This window comes from Zalophus californianus, chromosome 8, assembly GCF_009762305.2.
Source record: "Zalophus californianus isolate mZalCal1 chromosome 8, mZalCal1.pri.v2, whole genome shotgun sequence".
Taxonomy (NCBI): Eukaryota; Metazoa; Chordata; class Mammalia; order Carnivora; family Otariidae; genus Zalophus; species Zalophus californianus.
Genome location: NC_045602.1, coordinates 42,499,261 through 42,520,449, shown reverse-complemented (window position 1 = coordinate 42,520,449; position 21,189 = coordinate 42,499,261). Strand labels below are relative to the sequence as shown.

The following is a 21,189-nucleotide window of genomic DNA, read 5'->3' as shown; positions in this document are numbered from 1 at the left end:
TTTTTCCCTTCCATACAAATGAAACATCTATACCTGGAGTTGTCTAAAAGACCACATGGATTCCCATTACAATTCCATATTTACTACCATTAGAGAGAGTAAATAAAATGAAAAAAAAAAAGTGGTATAGATTTTGAAGAAGAAAAAATCTGCTGTTATCTTGCATTTGCATTTGATGCCCAAGTGCATTTGGTGCTCAAAACTTAATGACCTGGAGGCATTTTCTTAATATAAAAATGCTGGTTTAGAGTTAGTGAATTTTCCTATAAATCTAGCTTCATTTAACAAGCCATTAAAAAGGCCTAATACGCATGAGGGATACGGATGTCACCAAGAAAACAGGCAAGGATATCAATAAAATATGAAATCCAAATTACTGACACTAGTTACTTTTTATCAATAAGAAGAGTAGGTTCTGATATTATTATTAAAAGCTTGTAAATAGGTCTGGTCCCAGGAATTCAGCTAGATAGCCATCAGACCATTCTGAACACCTACAAACTCAACAAGAGATTGAAGAAAAGAATAGCAGCAGCTCTCTGAACAGAAAAGCGACCACTTTCTGGAAGAGTCATATTCTATCCCTTCATTGTAGTTAACCTTATTTTTTGTACATATATAAATTGTTCTCTCTTTAAAATTTTGGGATACAGTTTCTTCTAATAGACCAAAATATACCCTAAATCTCTAGTGTATGGCTTTGTTCTAGTCTCCTGCCTGGTCACATTCTCTCCCCCTTTTTTTTTTTTTTTTTAATTTCTCTTCTTTCTTTTTTGAACCAGCTTATTATCTTATCAATTCCTTTTATAAAATCTTTAATAATTTTCAAGTTTACAGTCATATTCCATCCCTTCATTGTATTTACCCATATTTTTGTACATATATAAGTTTTTCTTTCTTTAAAATTTTCAGAGGCAGTTTCTTCTAAAAGACCAAAATATGCCCAAAATCTAGTGTGTGGCACTGATCTATTCACCAGCCTAATCATATTTGATCATGTTCTTTTTTTTTTCTTTCTTTCTTTCTTTCCCTTTATTTCCCCCTGGTTTCGGGTCTCTTCTGATTTTAGTGTATATTTTTCTGGGGCTGTTGTTACCCTGTTAGTATTTTGTTCTCTCACTCATCTATTCTCCTCTGGACAAAATGACAAGACGGAAGAACTCACCTCAAAAAAAAGAGTAAGAGGGAGTACCGACTGCCAGGGACCTAATCAATATGGACATTAGTAAGATGTCTGAATTAGAGTTCAGAATGACAATTATAAAGATACTAGCTGGGCTTGAAAAAAGCATGGAAGATACTAGAAAAACCCTTTCTGGAGAAATAAAAGAACTAAAATCTAACCAAGTCGAAATCAAAAAGGCTATTAATGAGGTGCAATAAAAAATGGAGTCTCTAACTACTAGGATAAATTAGGCAGAAGAGAGGATTAGTGATCTAGAAGACCAAATGATGGAGAATAAAGAAGCTGAGCGAAAGAGATAAACAACTACTGGATCACGAGGGGAGAATTTGAGAGATAAGTGATGTCATAAGACGAAACAATATTAGAATAATTGGGATCTCAGAAGAAGAAGGGGGGGGCAGAAGGTATATTGGAGCAAATTATACCAGAGAACTTCCTTGATTTGGGGAAGAAAACAGGCATCAAAATCCAGGAGACACAGTGAACCCCCCTCAAAATCAGTAAAAATAGGTCAACACCCCAACATCTAATAGTAAAACTTACAAGTCCCAGAGACAAAGAGAAAATCCTGAAAGCCACTCAGCACAAGAGATCTGTAACCTACAATGGTAGAAATATTGGATTGGCAACAGACCTATCCACAGAGACCTGGCAGGCCAGAAAGGACTGGCGTGACATATTCAGAGCACTAAACGAGAAAAATATGCAGCCAAGAATACTATACCCAGCTAGGCTGTCATTGAAAGTAGAAGGAGAGATAAATAGCTTCCAGGACAAACGAAAACAAAAAGAATTTGCAAACACAAAACCAGCCCTACAAGAAATATTGAAAGGGGTCGTCGAAGCAAAGAGAGAGCCTAAAAGTAACAGACGAGAAAGGAATAGAGACAATATACAGTAACAGTCACCTTACAGGCAATACAATGGTACTAAATTCATATCTTTCAGTAGTTACCCTAAATGTAAATAGGCTAAAAGCCCCAATCAAAAGACACAAGGTGTTAGATTGGATAAAAAAAAAAAAAAAAACAAGACCCATCGATATGCTGCCTGCAAGAGACTCATTTTAGACCCAAAGTCACCTCCAGATTGAAAGTGAAGGGGTGGAAAACCATTTACCATGCTAATGGACAACAAAAGAAAGCTGGGGTGGCAATCCTTATATCAGACAAATTAGATTTTAAACCAAAAACTATAATAAGAGATGAGGAAGGACACTATATCCTACTTAAAGGGTCTATCCAACAAGAAGATCTAACAATTGTAAATATCTATGCCCCTAACAGGGGAGCAGCCAATTATATAAGGCAATTAATAACAAAAGCAAAGAAACACATCAACAACAATACAATAATAGTAGGGGACTTTAACACCCCCTTCCCTGAAATGGACAGATCATCTAAGCAAAAGATCAACAAGGAATTAAAGGCTTTAAATGACACACTGGACCAAATGGACTTCACAGATATATTCAGAACATTCCATCCCAAAGCAACAGAACACACATTCATCTCTAGTGCCCATGGAACATTATCCAGAATAGATACATCCTAGGTCAAAAATCAGGTCTCAACCGGTACCAAAAATTAGGATCATTCCCTGCATATTTTCAGACCACAATGCTTTGAAACTAGAACTCAATCACAAGGGGAAAGCTGGAAAGAACTCAAATACATGGAAGCTAAAGAGCATCCTACTAAAGAATGAATGGGTCAACCAGGAAATTAAAGAAGAATTAAAAACATTCATGGAAACAAATGAAAATGAAAACACAACTGTTCAAAATCTTTGGGAGGCAGCAAAGGCAGTCCTAAGAGGAAATTATATAGCAATACAAGCCTTTCTCAAGAAACAAGAAAGGTCTCATATACACAACCTGACCCTACTCCTGAAGGAGTTGGAGAAAGAACAGCAAATAAAGCCTAAACCCAGCAGGAGAAGAGAAATAATAAAGATCAGTGCAGAAATCAATGAACTAGAAACCAAAAGAACAGTAGAACAGATAAACGAAACTAGGAGCTGGTTCTTTGAAAGAATTAATAAGATTGATAAACCCCTGGCTAGATTATCAAAAAGAAAAGAGAAAGGACCCAAAAAAATAAAATCATGAATGAAAGAGGAGAGATCACAACCAACACCAAAGAAATACAAACAATTATAAGAACATATTATGAGCAACTCTATGCCAGCAAATTAGATAATCTGGAAGAAATGGATGCATTCCTAGGGATGTATAAACTACCAAAACTGAACCAGGAAGAAATAGAGAACCTGAACAAACCAATAACCAGTAAGGAAATTGAAGCAATAATTTAAAATCTACCAAAAAACAAGAGCCCAGGGCCAGATGGCTTCCCAAGGGAATTCTACCAAACATTTAAAGAATTAATACCTATTCTTCTGAAACTGTTCCAAAAAATAGAAATGGAAGGAAAACTTCCAAACTAATTTTTTATGAGCCCAGCATTACCTTGATCCCCAAACCAGACAAAGACCCCATCGAAACGGAGAATTACAGACCAATATCCCTGATGAACATGGATGCAAAAATTTTCACCAAAATACTAGCCAATAGGATCCAACAGTACATTAAAAGGATTATTCACCACAAACTAGTGAGATTTATTCCTGAGCTGCAAGGTTGGTTCAACATCCACAAATCAATCAATGTGATATGATACATTAATAAAAAAAAAGAACAAGAACCATATGATCCCCTCAATAGATGCAGAAAAAGCATTTGAGAAAGTACAGCATCCTTTCTTGATTAAAACTCTCCAGAGTGTAGGGATAGAGGGTACAAACCTCAATATCATAAAAGCCACCTATGAAAACCCACAGTGAATATCATTCTCAATGGAGAAAAACTGAGAGCTTTCCCCTTAAGGTCAGGAACATGGCAGGGATGTCCACTGTCACCACTGCTATTCAACATAGTACTAGAAGTCCTAGCCACAGCAATCAGACAACAAAAAGAAATAAAAAGCATCCGAATTGGCAAAGAAGAAGTCAAACTCTCAATCTTTGCAGATGATATGATACTTTATGTGGAAATTCCAAAAGACTCCACCCCAGAACTGCTAGAAATCATACAGGAATTCAGTAAAGTGGCAGGGTATAAAATCAATGCACAGGAATCAGTGGCATTTCTATACACCAATAACAAGACTGAAGAAAGAGAAATTAAGGAGTTGTTCCCATTTACAATTGCACCCAAAACCACAAGATACCTAGGAATAAATCTAACCAAAGAGACAAAGGATCTGTACTCAGAAAACTATAAAATACTCATGAAAGAAATTGAGGAAGACACAAAGGAATGGAAAAACATTCCATGCCCAGGGATTGGAAGAACAAATATTTTGTTGAAGATGTCAATGCTACCTAGAGCAATCTACACATTTAATGCAATCCCTATCAAAATACCATCAACTTTATTCAAAGAAATGGAACAAATAATCCTAAAATTTGTATGGAACCAGAAAAGGCCCCGAATAGCCAGAGGAATGTTGAAAAAGAAAAGCAAAACTGGTGGCATCACAATTCCAGACTTCAAGCTCTATTACAAAGCTGTCATCATCAAGACAGCATGGTCCTGGCACAAAAACAACATATAGGTCAGTGGAACAGAATAGAGAGCCCAGAAATGGACCCCCAAGTCTATGGTCAACTAATCTTTGACAAAGCAGGAAAGAATGTCCAGTGGAAAAAAGATAGTCTCTTCAACAAATGGTGTTGGGAAAATTGGACAGCCACATACAGAAGAATGAAACTGGACTATTTCCTTACACCACACACAAAAATAGACTCCAAACGGTTGAAAGACCTAAACATGAGACAGGAGTCCATCAAAATCCCAAAGGAGAACACAGGCAGCAACCTCTTCGACTTCAGCCACAGCAACTTCTTCCTAGAAACATCGCCAAATGCAAGTGAAGCAAGGGCAAAATGAACTATTGGGATTTCATCAAGATAAAAAGCTTTGGACAGCAAAAGAAACTGTCAACAAAACCAAAAGACAACTGACAGAATGGGAGAAGATATTTGCAAATGACATTTCAGATAAAGGGCTAGTATCCAAAATTTATAAAGAACTTATCAAACTCAACACCCAAAGAACAAATAATCCAATCAAGACATGAGCAGAAGACATAAACACATTTTTCCAAAGAAGACATCCAAATGGGCAACAGACACATTAAAAAGTGCTCAACATTGTTCAGCATCAGGGAAATCCAAATCCAAACCTCAATGAGATACCACCTCACACCAGTCAGAATGGCTAAAATTAACAAGTCAGGAAACGACAGATGTTGGCGGGGATGTGGAGAAAGGAGAACCCTCCTACGCTGTTGGTGGAAATGCAAGCTGGTGCAGCCTCTTTGGAAAACAGTATGGAGGTTCCTCAAAAAGTTGAAAATAGAGCTACCCTACGACCCAACAATTGCACTACTGGGTATTTACCCCAAAGATACAAATGTAGTGATCTGAAGGGGTACATGCACCCTGATGTTTATAGCATCAATGTCCACAATAGCCAAACTTTGGAAAGAGCCAAGATGTCCATCAACAGATAATTGGATAAAGAAAAATGGTATATATACACAATAGAATATTATGCAGCCATCAAAAGGAATGAAATCTTGCCATTTGCAATGACGTGGATGGAACTAGAGGGTATTATGCTAAGCAAAATATGTCAATCAGAAAAAGACAAGTATCATATGATCTCACTGATATGAGGAATTCTTAATCTCAGGAAACAAACAGGGTTGCTGGAGTAGTGGGGGTGTGAGAGGGTTGGGGTGGCTGGGTGATAGACATTGGGGAGGGTATGTGCTATGGTGAACGCTGTGAATTGTGTAGGACTGATGAATCACAGACCTGTACCTCTGAAACAAATAATACATTATATGTTAAAAAAAAAAAAAAAAGAAGAAGAAGAAGATAGCAGGAGGGGAAGAATGGGGGTGAGAATCAGAGGGGGAGACGAACCATGAGAGACTATGGGCTCTGAGAAACAAACTGAAGGTTTTAGATGGTGGGGGGATGGGTTAGCCCGGTGATGGGTATTAAGGAGGGCACGTATTGCATGGAGCACTGGGTGTTTTCGCAAACAATGAATCATGGACCACTACATCAAAAAACAAACAAACATACAAAAAAAAAACCTTGTAAATAGATAGTTATACAGAGTAAAAACTCCAATTTTAAAACTTTTCCCATTTAAATCTAGTTGAGCATTTTTGTACTGATCCTGTAGTGAAAGTTTTATTGTCCCCTGGAAAGTGTATTTTGGAAGTATTTAAGACCAATTATGATGAGTGAGCCCATGGTGGGAAAATCAGTCAGTAATTCTAGGTATTCAGAAGGTAAATGAGGACATTAGGTATCTGGGAAAAATTAAGAACATGCTTCAAGGAAACAGAGTAACAGGTAAAGTATGGGGAAGAAAGATATGGTTGACTTATTTAGATCTTGGCAAGTTGGTGATAAATAACTCTACAGATACAGCTAATTAGAATAGCAAGAGTTTAAATTGAAGATCCTGAGGATCAATCTAGTCAACTATTATGAAAGAAGGAAGAATAAAGGAAAATTTTTGTTCATTGATATTAAAATCCAAAGTCAAATATCTATAGTATTCTCATTTAGAAATCTCCTATTTAATTGGAAATGGATAATAAGATTCTTAAGTAAAGAACATTTTCATGGAGATTAATGCATTTATTTCCTTGAATGCAATTCAGCATCAAATTTAGCCATTCAGAAGCTATATTAACCATAATGATCCTAAGTATACATATCAATATACCATCCATTGAAGGCATGATTTTTTTTTCAGGAATTTCAAACAAACAATAATCAAGAGGGGGAAGAATATTTATTATGCTGAGTATTTTCTGTTTCCTCCTTACGTTTGTTGAGAGGACACTACATATAGGCTACATCAACAGTATCTTTATCTATCCTTCTGTTCTACAAAGAATGGGGAACAATTTTTGCAGAGTTTGAATGATTGGGAAGAGAGGTGAGGGGAATCGTGATTTCAAGTTTCCTGAGAGGTACAGACTGGGAAACTGCACTCACAATGTGGAAACTATCAGTATCTATTAGCAGGGAGTATAAAATTGTGTTAGCTAAAAATATTATTTATTACAAATAAGTGCTATATGATGATGTGTCAATTAAAGGATAGTTGTGCCCCATTCCTATAAATTGATATCAGTGACTGAGTGCTGTGGTTATAGTATTATAGAACATACATTTGACTGCAATCATATACATGACTTAGAGATGATGAGTAAGTTTGATATCAATATAAACACACACTTAAAATGGAAATGCAGTGTTTTATTTAAGCCAAGCCAAAAACACAAATCTCACACTATCAATTTAATTGAATGCTATCCCAGGCTTCTTGTGGTCTAATCTGTCTTCCACTCAACATAGAATTCCCTTCTTTAATATCTTTGGTAAATTACTTTTCTTATTCATTTAAGATATTTAATTTATAAATAAATGGTTATTTCTTAAACTGTGGAAATCTACTATCAGCAGATTTCATTGATAAAAATCTTCCTCTTAAGGAAATTAAATTTGGTACTATGAAATGCCCACATAATGATCCTAAACTTTGGCTGTCTGCAGCCACATGGTACAAATGTACATGACAGCAGGCCACTATATATAAGTAGGTACTATTTGAATACCCATGTTTTAGTTAGCTCAAGCTGCTATCACAAGTCCATGTACCATGGACGCATGGTTTAAACAACACTTATTTATTATAGTTCCGGACACTGGAAGCCCAAGATCAGGGTACTATCTATAGTTTCTGGTGAGACTCTCCCTGGCTTGTAGACTTCCCCTTTCTATCTGTGTGCTAACATGGCTCTTACTCTTTTTAAAAGGGCACTAATCCCATTATGAGAGCCCCACCTTCTGACCTTATCTAACCATAATCACCTCCAAAGTTCCCATCTCCAAATGCCATCAAATTAGAGGTTAGGGCTTCAACATGTGAATTTAAAGGAGACATGAACTTTCAATCCATAGCAATCTAAAGTGAGTTTAATTCATACTTCTTTTTGTTCAAATGTTATGGTTTTAAATAGCATTGTCATTGTATTTATGAACTCAGAAAACCACATTGGTTTGTCAGCATGACTCTAAAAATGCCATGCTTACAATTTAACTAGGTTTTCAGTGCTTAAACCTTTTTTTTACATCAATTAAATTATTGCTTCTGAAAATCTGAGCATCATATTGCATTGCTTTTATGATGTTTACATATTTCTTTTTGGTTTATTTTAACTTGTGGCCAAAATGAAATTCCCCAGATGTTGTTCAACTGCTGCCAAATTAGTTTAGTTTAGTTTTTCTAAGTCAAGTAATTTATTGAGAAGAACAGCAAAGACTAAAAGAGCTACTTATTTCTATTTATTCTTTAAATGATCCTGGCTTGCCCATGTAATTTTGCATTGAGAATTCAATTAAAACCATAGCAGATGTCTTTCCAGTGCCTCTGGAATTTATCTCTGCCACCTCCTGCTTACCTGCTCTGTCCCATTTCTTTCTTTCTTTTTTTTTTTCATTTTTTTTCACTGACTTAAGTATAACACCCACCCCCAATTTACCTTAAATTCTTAAAGAGTCAGAATACTCCTGTGACTAATCCATGTATGTTTGATTTTCAATCTTCTTGGTAGACTAGTTTACTTAGATAACAGATTTTCTCCCCCACAGCCAGCAGAACTGTGTAATTTCATTCCACTTGATTTTGATCATTTCAAAACACTTGAGAATGAAAGACAGTACTATGGATGATTACTCCAGGGCAACAGGCCTGAACTGGAACTGTCACTCATAAACTGGTTGGTGTGGCTATACACCAGAAGCCCAATCCTCACTTTATGATTTAAACAAACGACAGGTTTGTTTCTAGATTTTCTGCTTAGACACATTTTTGTTATCAAGAAAATAATATTATTAATAATAATACTCATTCTTGAGATGAGAGCAAAATATGCTTACTCCTAATAGGAACCTACTGACTTCTGTGAAACAATATTTGATCCTTACTAATATTTACTTCTGTGTTTTGCCTATGGGAAAATCCACCTTCTAGAATGGTTAGTCTAATTCTGCCTGTAATTTTTTTAATCAAATCAGGTAAGTAGTGTTTAGAGGAACATTTAAAGCTAAATAGAATTTATACTCAATCCTTAGTCTGATTCCAGGACCTTCCTTTTTTCACATTAATTGGCATTTGATAATATATGTGTTTAATATAAGCTTTGGTTTATCAAGATTCCTTTACTTCTCAGGTTACTCTTACAGGTTTATTCCTGTAAGATGTACCTCTTCCCCATTTTTCATTTTCTTAATGGTTTATATAAGTATTCTTCTATGGTGAAAAAAATTAAGAAACACAGTATTTTAGGGCAAGTATAATGGCATTCCTATACTACCAGAGGTAACAGAGCCAACAACATTACATGGTAGGTAAGACAGGGGACATTAAATTTATTTTTTTAGATGACCCTAACTACTTAACACCCTTTTCCATTAATATCTATTTGTCATTCCAGCAGTTTGGAGTCAATGCTACTATAAGCAATAGATAATATTATATAAGCTCCTCCAATATAGGTATATTGTCTATAATGTATGCATTCACAGCAGTTATATGAAATGAAGTACTAGTAACACTACCCAGACAGAACAGCCAAGTTCCTTGCTCTCAGACCCCAGGAGAGTACTTGTTTCCCAATGATAATACCTGATAGAAATGGGGCTTCTTTCAAAAAGCTTAATTTCCCCATCTTTAGGGGTAGTATTTTCATATCTTCCTCACAACTTAAGCATACGATATAGCAACAGCAAAGTTAGGAGGTAAATATATTTTTATTTTTAATTATTTTTAAAGCTTTTTGTTTTGTTTTGTTTTCAATAATCTCTACACCCAATGTGGGGCTCAAACTCACAAGCCAGAAATCAAAAGTTGCATGCTCTTCCAGCTGAACCTGCCAGGCACCCGATGGAGGTAAGTATATTTTCAGAAATGGTTGACAGAATTAGACTGAACTCTAATGACTACAAACTTAATGATACTGTTTAATTCTGAATACTGAAATATTAAATAAGCTCCATTTTATTATTTAAGAAAGTGATTTAAATCATTTTCATTTAACCAAAAGAAGTAGAACTTTGAAGATATTAGGATTATTTGCCCTATTATTAAATAAGACATACTTTAATTCCTCTGTATACTCTTCCATTTCAAATAATTCAAAAACATAAAAATAAAACACATACAGAAAGCAAAAACTTTAATTGAGCTCTCATTATACCTGCCAAAAATAAAAAGGCACAGTTTAGAAGAATCAGAAGGAAAAAACAAACTCTGAGTGTTTATAACTAATTACTTCCCTCGCGGACTAGGTGCTTGTCTTAGAATACAATTTCTACTAGTATTTCACTTGCAATTCAAAATCTACTAAGCCATTTGGTGAAAATCAAGGTTCTCTGTTGTTTTTATTTATCATTCTTTTATTTATTTATTTATTTATTTATTTATTTATTTATTTATTTTTAAGTAGGCTCCAACCTGGGGCTTGGACTCATGCCCCTGAAATCAAGACTCAGATGCTTAACTGACTGAGCCACTCAGCCATCTACTCTTTTTTTTTTCAAAGATTTTATTTATTTATTAGAGAGAGAGAATGAGAGATAGAGAGCACGAGAGGGAAGAGGGTCAGAGGGAGAAGCAGACTCCCCCCCGAGCAGGGAGCCCGATGCGGGACTCGATCCCGGGACTCCAGGACCATGACCTGAGCCGAAGGCAGTGGCTTAACCGACTGAGCCACCCAGGCGCCTCAGCCATCTACTCTTTATAAAGTAGATAAATGCTAGAGATCTATAGTGCTCTCTATTCTACTGCTTCTAACATCAGCATTATGGTGTTATAATCATTGAGGAGCCAGTGAACACTCATCTCAAATAACAGCCTCCTTTTACTGAAGATACATGACAGAGGTATGCAGAAGATGTATAAAAATGTAAGCTAAGCACTGTTAAATTTTAGATGGTCTTGGTTTCAAATATGGGAGGGTAAAGGAGATAAATTTGAGATGGACGTATGGATCACCCATTGTTTTCTAAGGTAGTTGAGCATTACTAATTGTGGTCCAACTAAGCCTGGATGCCAACAGACATGTTCTCTGAGAGGCAGCATATTAGACCAGGCATCTTCAATACAATAGCTTTAGATCAGTGCTTTATAAATGAAATATGAGTTACACAAGTGAACCACATATTTATTTTTAAATTTTGTAGTGGCCACATTAAAAAGTAAAAAGAGGGGCACCTGGCTGGCACAGTCGGTTAAGTGTCTGACTCTTGGTTTCCTCTTGGGTCTTGATCTCCAGGTTATGAGCCCCGACTCAAGTTCCATGCTCAGCGTGGAGTCTGATGGAGATTCTCCCCACTCTCCCTTTGCCCCTCCCACTCATGCTCTTTCTCTTTCTCTCAAATAAAGAAATAAATCTAAAAGAAAAAGAAAAAGAAAAAGAAATGTGGTTAATTTTGAGAACATATTTTATTTTACCTAATATATGCCAAATGATATAATTTCAATACAAAATTAATGTATAGTTTATTAATGGAATGTGTTACATTTTTTTCCATGTAAGTTTTTGAAATTCAGTGTGTATTTCAAAGAGCACATTTCAATAGATGCATTTCAGGTGTTCACAGCCACATGTGACTGGTGACTACAGTGCTCGATGACTCAAGTCTGGAACTAGCTTAAGGCCTGACAGTATATCTAAGCCCAGCTGCTGCTACATGAGAGATTAAAGAGTAATGGGTGAGTGAAAGAAGTGTTTTTCATCTTATACAGGTGCATAGCCCCTATCACTTCAGTAAATGGAAGGGTGATAATGGAAAAGAATTATAAGAAAAAAATAATTGACTGCTTTATCACTAATTCCAGTGAGTTTGAGAAAAGGAAAAAGGTGGTGGTGGTGATACTGGCAGCAGGGAGAGATGGTTAGGTATCTACTCATGAGATGGTAGAACCTGACTCTTTCACTTTTGCAATAAGGTGAAAGCTATCCTCCTGAGTGATTTTTGTTTTTAACTGTTATTTCCTTCAGCAATCTATATTGAATTCCAGCTCCTTTTCTCTTTTGGGCTAGTACTATTTTAGGACACTCATATTTCTGCACATCTTGCAACCAGGGACAATGACCACCTTTTTTTTTTTTTACTTTTATTTATTTTTATTTTTTTTATTATGTTAATCACCATACATTACATCATTAGTTTTTGATGTAGTGTTCCATGATTCATTGTTTGTGCATAACACCCCGTGCTCCACGCAGAATGTGCCCTCTTTAATACCCAACACCAGGCTAACCCATCCCCCCACCCACCACCTTTTTTTTTTTTAGGACTCTATTTTTAGGAATGCTTACAGAGCAAACCACCTTAGAAGATAGGAAAAAATGTTTCCTTCTGGGGCGCCTGGGTGGCCTAGTCAGTTAAGCAGCTGACTCTTGATTTTGGCCCAGGTCATGATCTGAGTCCTGGGTCCAGCCCCGAGTCTGGCTCTGTGCTCAGCACAACCTTTGCATCCACGAGCACCACTTGCCATTCTTTGTATGTTCCTGTGTGATTTGGGACAAGGAGAATAAATGCAGTCATGAAATTTATCCTTCTGTTTTTGCTGTATTAAAGTCTTTTGTTTTCCACCACTATTCATGAAACTAACCGTGTAACTTGCTAACTTACAAGTATGGTACAATTTCAGACCCTTGGTATTTCTTGACACCGTTGACCATTTTCTTTACCAATGTTTTCCATTCTGAAAATGGCAGGAAAGTTGAATAATGAGTTTTCTATGTAGAAACTGTTAAAGTGTTTAATTCAACTAATGGGCAATTAGTCAACAAAATATTCACTTAGGTTCTACTGCATTCTTAGCCTTTTTTAAGCACTATGGACAAATGAAAATAATGTCTGTGTAAAATATGATATAATATGTGATATAATATGGCATAGTATATGATATATTGTAGGCCTAGTCTCCTTAGATTATCCAAGAAGATAATTTAATTACAAAATTAATATGCATATTTTTGAAGAAAACTTAGCAGATAAATAATGGATACTAGGGCAAATTAGAAAGGCAAAGTACCTCCTCAAATTCAGTAAATGTAGAAGGAAATCTTCCATTGAAACTTAAGATTTGACAAGATCCCTAAGGGAAAAAAATAGAAAAGGGTAAAGGAAAGGTTAGAGCTACATACACAAGAGAAAGTATGGAAAAAATCATGAAAGTGAAAATTATAATATAGAGGTAGGGAAAACAATCCATATTGAGGAGCAAGAGCAGATGAAGATAGAACAAATGAGAACAGATAGCAAGAGGCCTTTAATCTCAGTCTGAGTATTTTTTTGCCCTATAGTTAATAAAGGAGTCATTGGAACCTTTACAAAATTATAAGTAAATATAGTTTTAGGAAACTGAACCTGAGATAGCCCATAATAAAGCAATGAGACTTTTTAATATCCTAGAATGCCTGGTAATCTTAAGGCTAACATATATGATATTTTTGTAATATTGGTTAATGGATATGTTGATAGTTACTGAATTATTTTCACACAATAAAAGCCACTATTGTGCTCTATTAATTTATGGTTGACAATGTATTTCTAAAACCCATTGATAGACTCCTTAAAATAACCAAAAAAGAAGGCAAAGTTAGAGGTTACAGAGGAGAGAGCTTTTAGCTCAATGCAGTGCATGATTAAATCGTTGCCTAGTAAATTTGTGTATGAATGGTGTGATGTTTTTATAGTCTCATAAGTTTCAATGTGTCAATTCAGAAGATGAAAGAATAGAGAGTAAAAATAGTAAAAAAAAAAAAGAAAGAAAGAAAGAAAAGAAAATTAATGAAAATGTGGATTAACTGTAGCTCTGTTTGCTTTTGCAAGTAACTTGTGTATTTTTAACAGCCTGTTCTAGAACAATGTTGTTTCTTTGTCTTTAATTCTCAAAATGGAGTCTAAAGATTATGATTGAATTTCAGTTATGGAAGAGGAAATAGAAGGTTTTCAGGCCCAATGTCACTTCCTAAGTGGAGCATTTGATGATACTTAAAGGGTAGACTTAAAGGTAATGCCCTTTTCCATTTTTCCATTTCACTAAGTCTGAATATCTAAGGGGTTATATTTATCACTTTATAGGCTTATATGAAATGAGTATAAGTATTTTATCTCATGCTATCTTTGTCAATACAACTTCATTTTTAAATAAAAACATAGAGTGTACCATTTATGACTGTCTTCAACATGACATAAATTGAATGGCATAGGTACCCCACAAGAAACAGATGAGAAAGATGAGTGTAGATTCATATTGAAAGAAATTACATTTGTAAATGACGCAACCAGAGCAAAAAATAAACTATGCTATATTGTGATCTCTGTAACACAGTAGCTAATTATTATTGGACTAAAAACAACAATTAGGATATTTTGCATTTTTTGCATACCCACCTACCTCTGTGATAATTGCCAATGAAGGAATTAAATGGTTCGCTAAGTACTGAATTCAGCATCTCAATACCACAGAGAACAATTCTTGCTAATTGAAATGTGATTCATTGACTGCTTGGCAATACAAAGATATTCTTTCTTTTCCTATAACAAATGTATACTGGTGAATGTGCCTAAATGTTACACTTCTTTCACTAAAGAATTATCAAAGAATTAACATTGAACTATTTTAAATTCTTTCTACACTTGTAGGTGAATTAAGTATATAATTATAGGTGTGCGCATGTATGATACATGCATATGTACATGTATAATGTGTATGTCAATGTCTACTCATACCTATATATAAATATTTGAATACATACATATTTACATAATTGTGTGCATATATGTGCCCACGTACATATTTATTAACTTATGGATAATGGATAAAATCAAAGGAGTAAGAATATATAGGAAATAAGACAAACTTGATCTCATTTCCACTATGGTGGCCACCCTACTGGCCATAAACAGCAAGCTGACACCTGCTCTGGGTCTTACACCTCAGGGGCCCCCATCCTGTGGAGTGCCTTTTATGAAATATGCTAAGTACCACACTGGTACCTGGACCTGTCTGGTTTGTAGAGATATCCTCTGCATAACAAGGTGTAGATCCTGGTCTCCAGGAGCACCTTTTTCAAAATTTTCTAGACCCTTCTCAGGTGGCTGGGAACAGTACAGAACAGTGGTGCCATTTGGGCAGGGCAATCTGAGCCTAGATCTGGACCCATGTGATGTTAAGTCTCTGTTTCCTCATTTCAGACTACTCTACAACTCTCTATTCCATGTCTGTAGTAAACCGTATGCCTCAAGGAGCATTGGGTTTATGCCTATGTGGTCTTCCTAGGTGGGTGACTTGGTGAGCTGATCAGATCCACTACCGGGAATGATATCATTCCTGGGATCAGAGGGCTGCCAGGATAGTGCAATGATGCCAGCTTTCATTGACTCTGTGATAGGAAGCTGGGCAGGGATTTAATCCAACCATGTGTCAAGGGACACGTGAGTGGCTCAGTCGGTTAGGTGTCTGACTCTTGATTTCAGCTCAGGTTATGATCTCAGAGTCGTGAGATCAAGCCCCAAGTCAGGCTCTACACTGGGCATAGAGCCTGCTTAAGATTCTCTCTCCCTCTTCCCTCCCCCCCGACTCCATGCTCACGTTCTTTCTCTCTCTAAAAAAAAAAAAAAAAAAAAAAAAAAAATTCCATCTATGTGTCCATGGGCCATTTTCTGGTCACCTATGTTCTCCCTGAAGCAAAAGTTAGATTTCTTCATTGGTCAGCTATACATAGTAGAGTAGTAATTTCACAGTGGCCATATTTAGCAGATATAGCAAAGTGATAGCAAAATAGTTTTGTTTGTTTATTTCTTTGTTTTTGTTTGTTTGTTTTTTAGGACTTTCTTAGAATTGTGTGTGAAAATGTATTTGTTTAGGGCCAGAGAGGGCAAAGAGAGACGAATTTCTGAAAAGAAGCCCAGTTCTATAAGGACATAGAAATTAAATATAAGTATCAACTTAGTTTTTAGTCCTAGATTAATGTGGTCAGAGATATATGAATTATATAATTTAGAGCAAGGGGCAAGACAAAGGTCTAAGAAACAAAGGAAGGTGGCTGGCTGATCATGGGGTGATCTTATTTAATATATAACAACCCACAGGATGGTAAAATAAGAAAGTAGAAGAAACTAACATTTAAAAATAACATTTTTTTAAGATTTTATTTATTTATTTATTTATTTATTTATTTATTTATTTATTTATTTATTTAAGGGAGAGACTGAGAGAGAACATGAGCAGGGCGGAGGGAGAGGGACAAGCAGACTCCCTGCTGAGCAGGGAACCCGATGTGGGACTCCATCCCAGGACCCTGGGATCATGACCTGGGCCGAAGGCAGACACTTAACCAACTGAGCCACCCAGGAGCCCCTACAGGTAACCTTTGAAAGAGGAACTCAGGGGCGCCTGGGTGGCTTAGTTGTTAAGCATCTGCCTTCAGCTCAGGTCATGATCTTAGGGTCCTGGGACCGAGCCCCGCATTGGGCTCCCTGCTCTACATGAAGCCTGCTTCTCCCTCTTCTACTCCCCCTGCTTGTGTTCCCTCTCTTGCTGTGTCTCTCTTTGTCAAATAAATAAATAAAATCTTAAAAAAAAAAAGAGGAACTCAGTTTAATACCACTGCTTCTAGTTATTTTCCTGTTAGACTCTGTCAACACCTTAAGAATATAGTGAAGATTTGTTTCCCCATATATGTGTTTTGGGGGAAATATTTGAAATGGCAGCCAGGACCTGTACCTTTTGATCTGCACCCAAATCTAATTTTATGAGACACCCAATCTAAAGGCATCCCTTATCCCATCTCCATGTGCTTCTTATAAAGCTTAACCAGTGGATCTTGGTGAAATGAAAAAGAGCAGCATTCTTCCAATTTCCCTAATGCTCTTTACTCAGGTTATTATTATTTTTTTTTACCAAAACAAAAGGTTTCTTTGAAAGATATGTATGAATCATTAAAATCTTGAAATGATAAGGCAGGTAATGGACAGACAGAAAAGCAACTGTCTTTCTGCAGACTCTTCCTGGGTCTTTCAAGAACTTTTCATCTGATTTCCCTCTGTAGGGTATCTTCTGGAGTGATGATTATTCCCCCACCAGCCCACATGTGCTTTATGAAAAATCTCTCCATGCTCCTCCACACAGGACTTTATTTTCAGCCCCGCACCTGGGGAGCAGGAGGCAAAGGGAACACTTACATAACTAAATTCCCGAGATGTGCAGTTAGTGTTAGTCAATTAGACTGCCTCTTACTGGGGCTAATCCACTGCCATTTGAACAAGCAGTTACAGAATTGCCCTTGTGCATAGAGATGGGTAAGAGTGACTTCGATGACCTGACTCGTTTTCCAGTGAGAAGCTTAAGAAAATACCCAACATTTCTACTCTGGCTTCCAACCCCATAGCTGGTTGATATAATAGGGTCAACTGCCTTGTTTAGATTTCTTTTCTGGAATGAACTTATTTGCTAAGAATTCAATAGGCCACAATCTGTCTCCTCTGATTTTATTCAGCCAAAAAGAAGAAAATGAAGAAAGTGTTTTTAAACAGATGGCAAAATAAGAGATGTTGATCTTAGAGACTGAATATAGATTCTGTGACCTCATAAGAGCTCGGTAACAAACATGATATAATGTAGCATAAAGGACATTTTTAAAAAGAAGTATAATTTCCCACAAATGTGTAAATGTAGGTTTATCAACATATATCTTTATAGGGTTATAGAGAAATTTATTTTGTTGTTCTCATTTTACATTAGAGTTACCCCGAAGGGAGGTCTCTCTCTCTCTCTCTCACGCACACACTGCACACACCACACACACTCACGCACACACTCACATACATACAAATCTCCAAATATGGAAATTGCTCACAAATGAGTAGTGCAGAGGGAGGATACCATCCTCTTCTACAACTTTTCTAAACTTAAAACCTGCATTTTTAATCTTACTTTGATAACCAGGTAATTCAAACTCAAGGGCATTTGCCTCATTCTTTTCTCACTTCAAACAAGCACAACCTGCATTCACTATTCCCATTCATGAAATGTGCTTACCACAGTTAGTCTCTGTGTCTGTCTCCTTCCCTACCTTTCTCCCTTCCTCCATATCTCCCCTTCTATCTAGTATTAAAGTCTAAAAATACTGAGTTTTATTCAACTCTGTCATTTCTTTAGCCCCTGGCTTAAATCAGACTTTTGTTTCCTGCCTATCCTTCCTACTAAGTGACTTTCTTAGTAGCCTCCTTTTGCTGCTAATTCATTAATTTATCCTAAATATTCTTATTTGAAAACACTCAGAAGAACAAAAACAAACATCTTCCAGCCTAGCCCATAGAAATGATCTTAGTCAGTCTTACAACAGAGTTACTGTTACAGATTAAGGTCCAGAACAGCAATTCTGGGATAAAATTTTGTTACAGTGATATAGGAATGGTATATTCTATATCTACCCCTGTCTTGTTCTCTTGAGATCCTTGCTCATGTAATTCAGTCTCCATGTTGTGAGAATGCCCAAAAAAGCCATAGGCAGATATTCCATTTGGCCTCCTTAGCCAGTATCAACCATCAGACCAGTGAGTGAGGAGATGACTCCAGCCTTGGCCAGTCTCTGACAACAACCATATTAGAGACCCCAGGAAGCCCCCAGAATGATGAGAAATAATAATAGTGACAATAACAAAAATCATAATAACTGATATTATTTTACACTTGTAAGTTAATTTACTTAAGCGTCTATATATAATATCTATACATTGCATCAAACTTGTTAATTACGTTCAGATTTTCTGTTTCCTTCCTTACCTCCCCTCTTCCTTCCCAAACATCTCTTGTTGTACCATACATTCTGTAACACTGTCAGAGTTTAGCCTTCCAGATTGTGAGTGAGTTCCTGAGGACATTTCCAAGGAGGAAGTGGAAACTAGCAAAGCCTCTTCTACATAGAAGAGGACACGTACTAGTCCTCTGTGTGAATTGGAGGGTTACCATGTAATAAATACATATACCTATACAGCTTTCTCACAACTGCATGAGTTCAGAGAAGTTTTTCAACAGATTATCTTAATCATCTTTTCTTTCAATAATGAAACGTCAATCGAGGCAGATGTTTCTGACAGGCTTTTCAAAGGAAGTAGAGAATGACTCAGACAATTTCCACAAGGTGGAAGAAAACTAAGGTTAAGTAGAGCAAGGACGACAGGCCAATACGTTAATCTCCAACAAATCTTATTCTTGATCTCTTTCTCTCTGTGTCTCTGTCTCTGTCTCTCTTTCTCAGTTGAAAAGCCAGTCTAAGCTATTAATACCAGTAAATACATCAATTAGGATGGAAATTTATCAGGACCAACATGCTGGTTAAATATCCTTTTAGGTTAATATAATGTATTTTATAGGAATGAATCAGTTGATAATCTGTTTCTAGTTCTACAATATTTACTCAAGAAATACTAAAGAAATAATATATCATTCAGATTTGGAAGAATCAAGTGCACTGTCTTTTGATGTTAAACAATAGTGCCGAGTGTTGGAAACACCAAGATCATCTTAAAAGATTTATAAACAAGGGTTTAAGTAAGAGGTTTTAAATCTAGTCCCAGCAATGTCATGTGTTAATTGGTTTCCTCATTGCTCTGGCATATACTTGTCATGCTACAGTGTTGGATCTATTTTCATTTAAATACAGATGTGAAATGACATAAGAGTATATTTATGTGCCTAGTTTGCTGTCACACACTAGAACAGAATTAAAAATGGTTACAAAGAACTTAGGGTGAAATTGATTATGACTAATTTCAAGGTGATTCAGGTTTTCCAACTTGTATATAGGTTTTATTTGTGGCACTCAAGGTCCTCTATAATCTAGCTCCACTCCAGCTTCCAAAATATACCCACCATTATTTAAGACCTACCTCCCATACCTGTGCATGTGAACAAACCACCTCCCCACCCCACCCCCCTTTTGTTCAGTCCTTCTTGTGGCCTCCTTTGCTCATGCCATTCTTCCTTTCAGGAAGGGTTTTTGTTTTTCATGGTTTTTCCTTCTTTGCTTTTTTTTTTCCTTACTCCATTAGATTAAAATCTACCCAGATTTAAAGGCACATGTGCAGTGATCTTACTAGAGTTGATTTATGATAATATTTCCCATGAGAATCCCACTCTGCTCGTCACTTGTTTCTCTAAACACTTGTAATGTGTGCCAATCTTTAAGCAGGCATATGAATTGTACTGTATTTTCACTGCTCCACTGGGGTTTTGTGTTCTATACTGACATTTATATGTTCCTTAATTTTATTAGTCTCGCCACTCTATGCATATTATGTAAGCTTAGCTTAAGGAGCACTGTTAAAATATCTCCTCTACTACTTAGAAGAGTACTAAGTGTACAAGAGTGAAAGTAACTGTTTATTCTCAATTGCCATCTAAATATCTTTCTAATAAAACTTAATTCTTCATACTGTCTAAGGAAAATATCTGTCATCTGATTTGGGACATTATCGCTAATGCAGAATAAGGAGAAGCTAGTGGAAGCAAAGAAAGAAGAATCAGAGGAGTCTGATGATGACATGAGCTTTGGTCTTTTTGATTAAACCTTTTCTGTAACTGTTCAACAAAAAGCTGAACTCTTTAAAAAAGACTAATTTTAAAGAAGTTTGAGGGTATTCTGAACATTTTGGGATGTTTTCTGTGGTGGGAAAGAAAATGCAATTATTTTCTCTAGGAATAAATCAGTGGTAATTTCCAGGGGCCCAAGTTTACACGCATGTGTTTGTGTGGGTGTGTGTGTGGGGGGGGGTGTGTGTATCTATCTATCTATATATACACATTTTTTAAAATAAACTTT

The 21,189-nt window shown here is 36.2% G+C and overlaps 1 long non-coding RNA gene across 2 annotated transcripts in view; it reads right to left on the bottom strand.

The window, feature by feature from the left end:
- LOC113938616 overlaps positions 1-21,189 on the bottom strand; it is a 68,304-nt gene that overhangs the window by 16,849 nt on the left and 30,266 nt on the right. The window contains exon 3 of one of the 2 annotated variants that reach the window (XR_003524911.2): positions 13,392-13,454. The exons of the other annotated variant lie outside the window; for it this stretch is intronic. This is a non-coding gene — a long non-coding RNA (uncharacterized LOC113938616). The remainder of the gene's footprint in view (positions 1-13,391; positions 13,455-21,189) is intronic. 2 annotated transcript variants of the gene reach the window in all.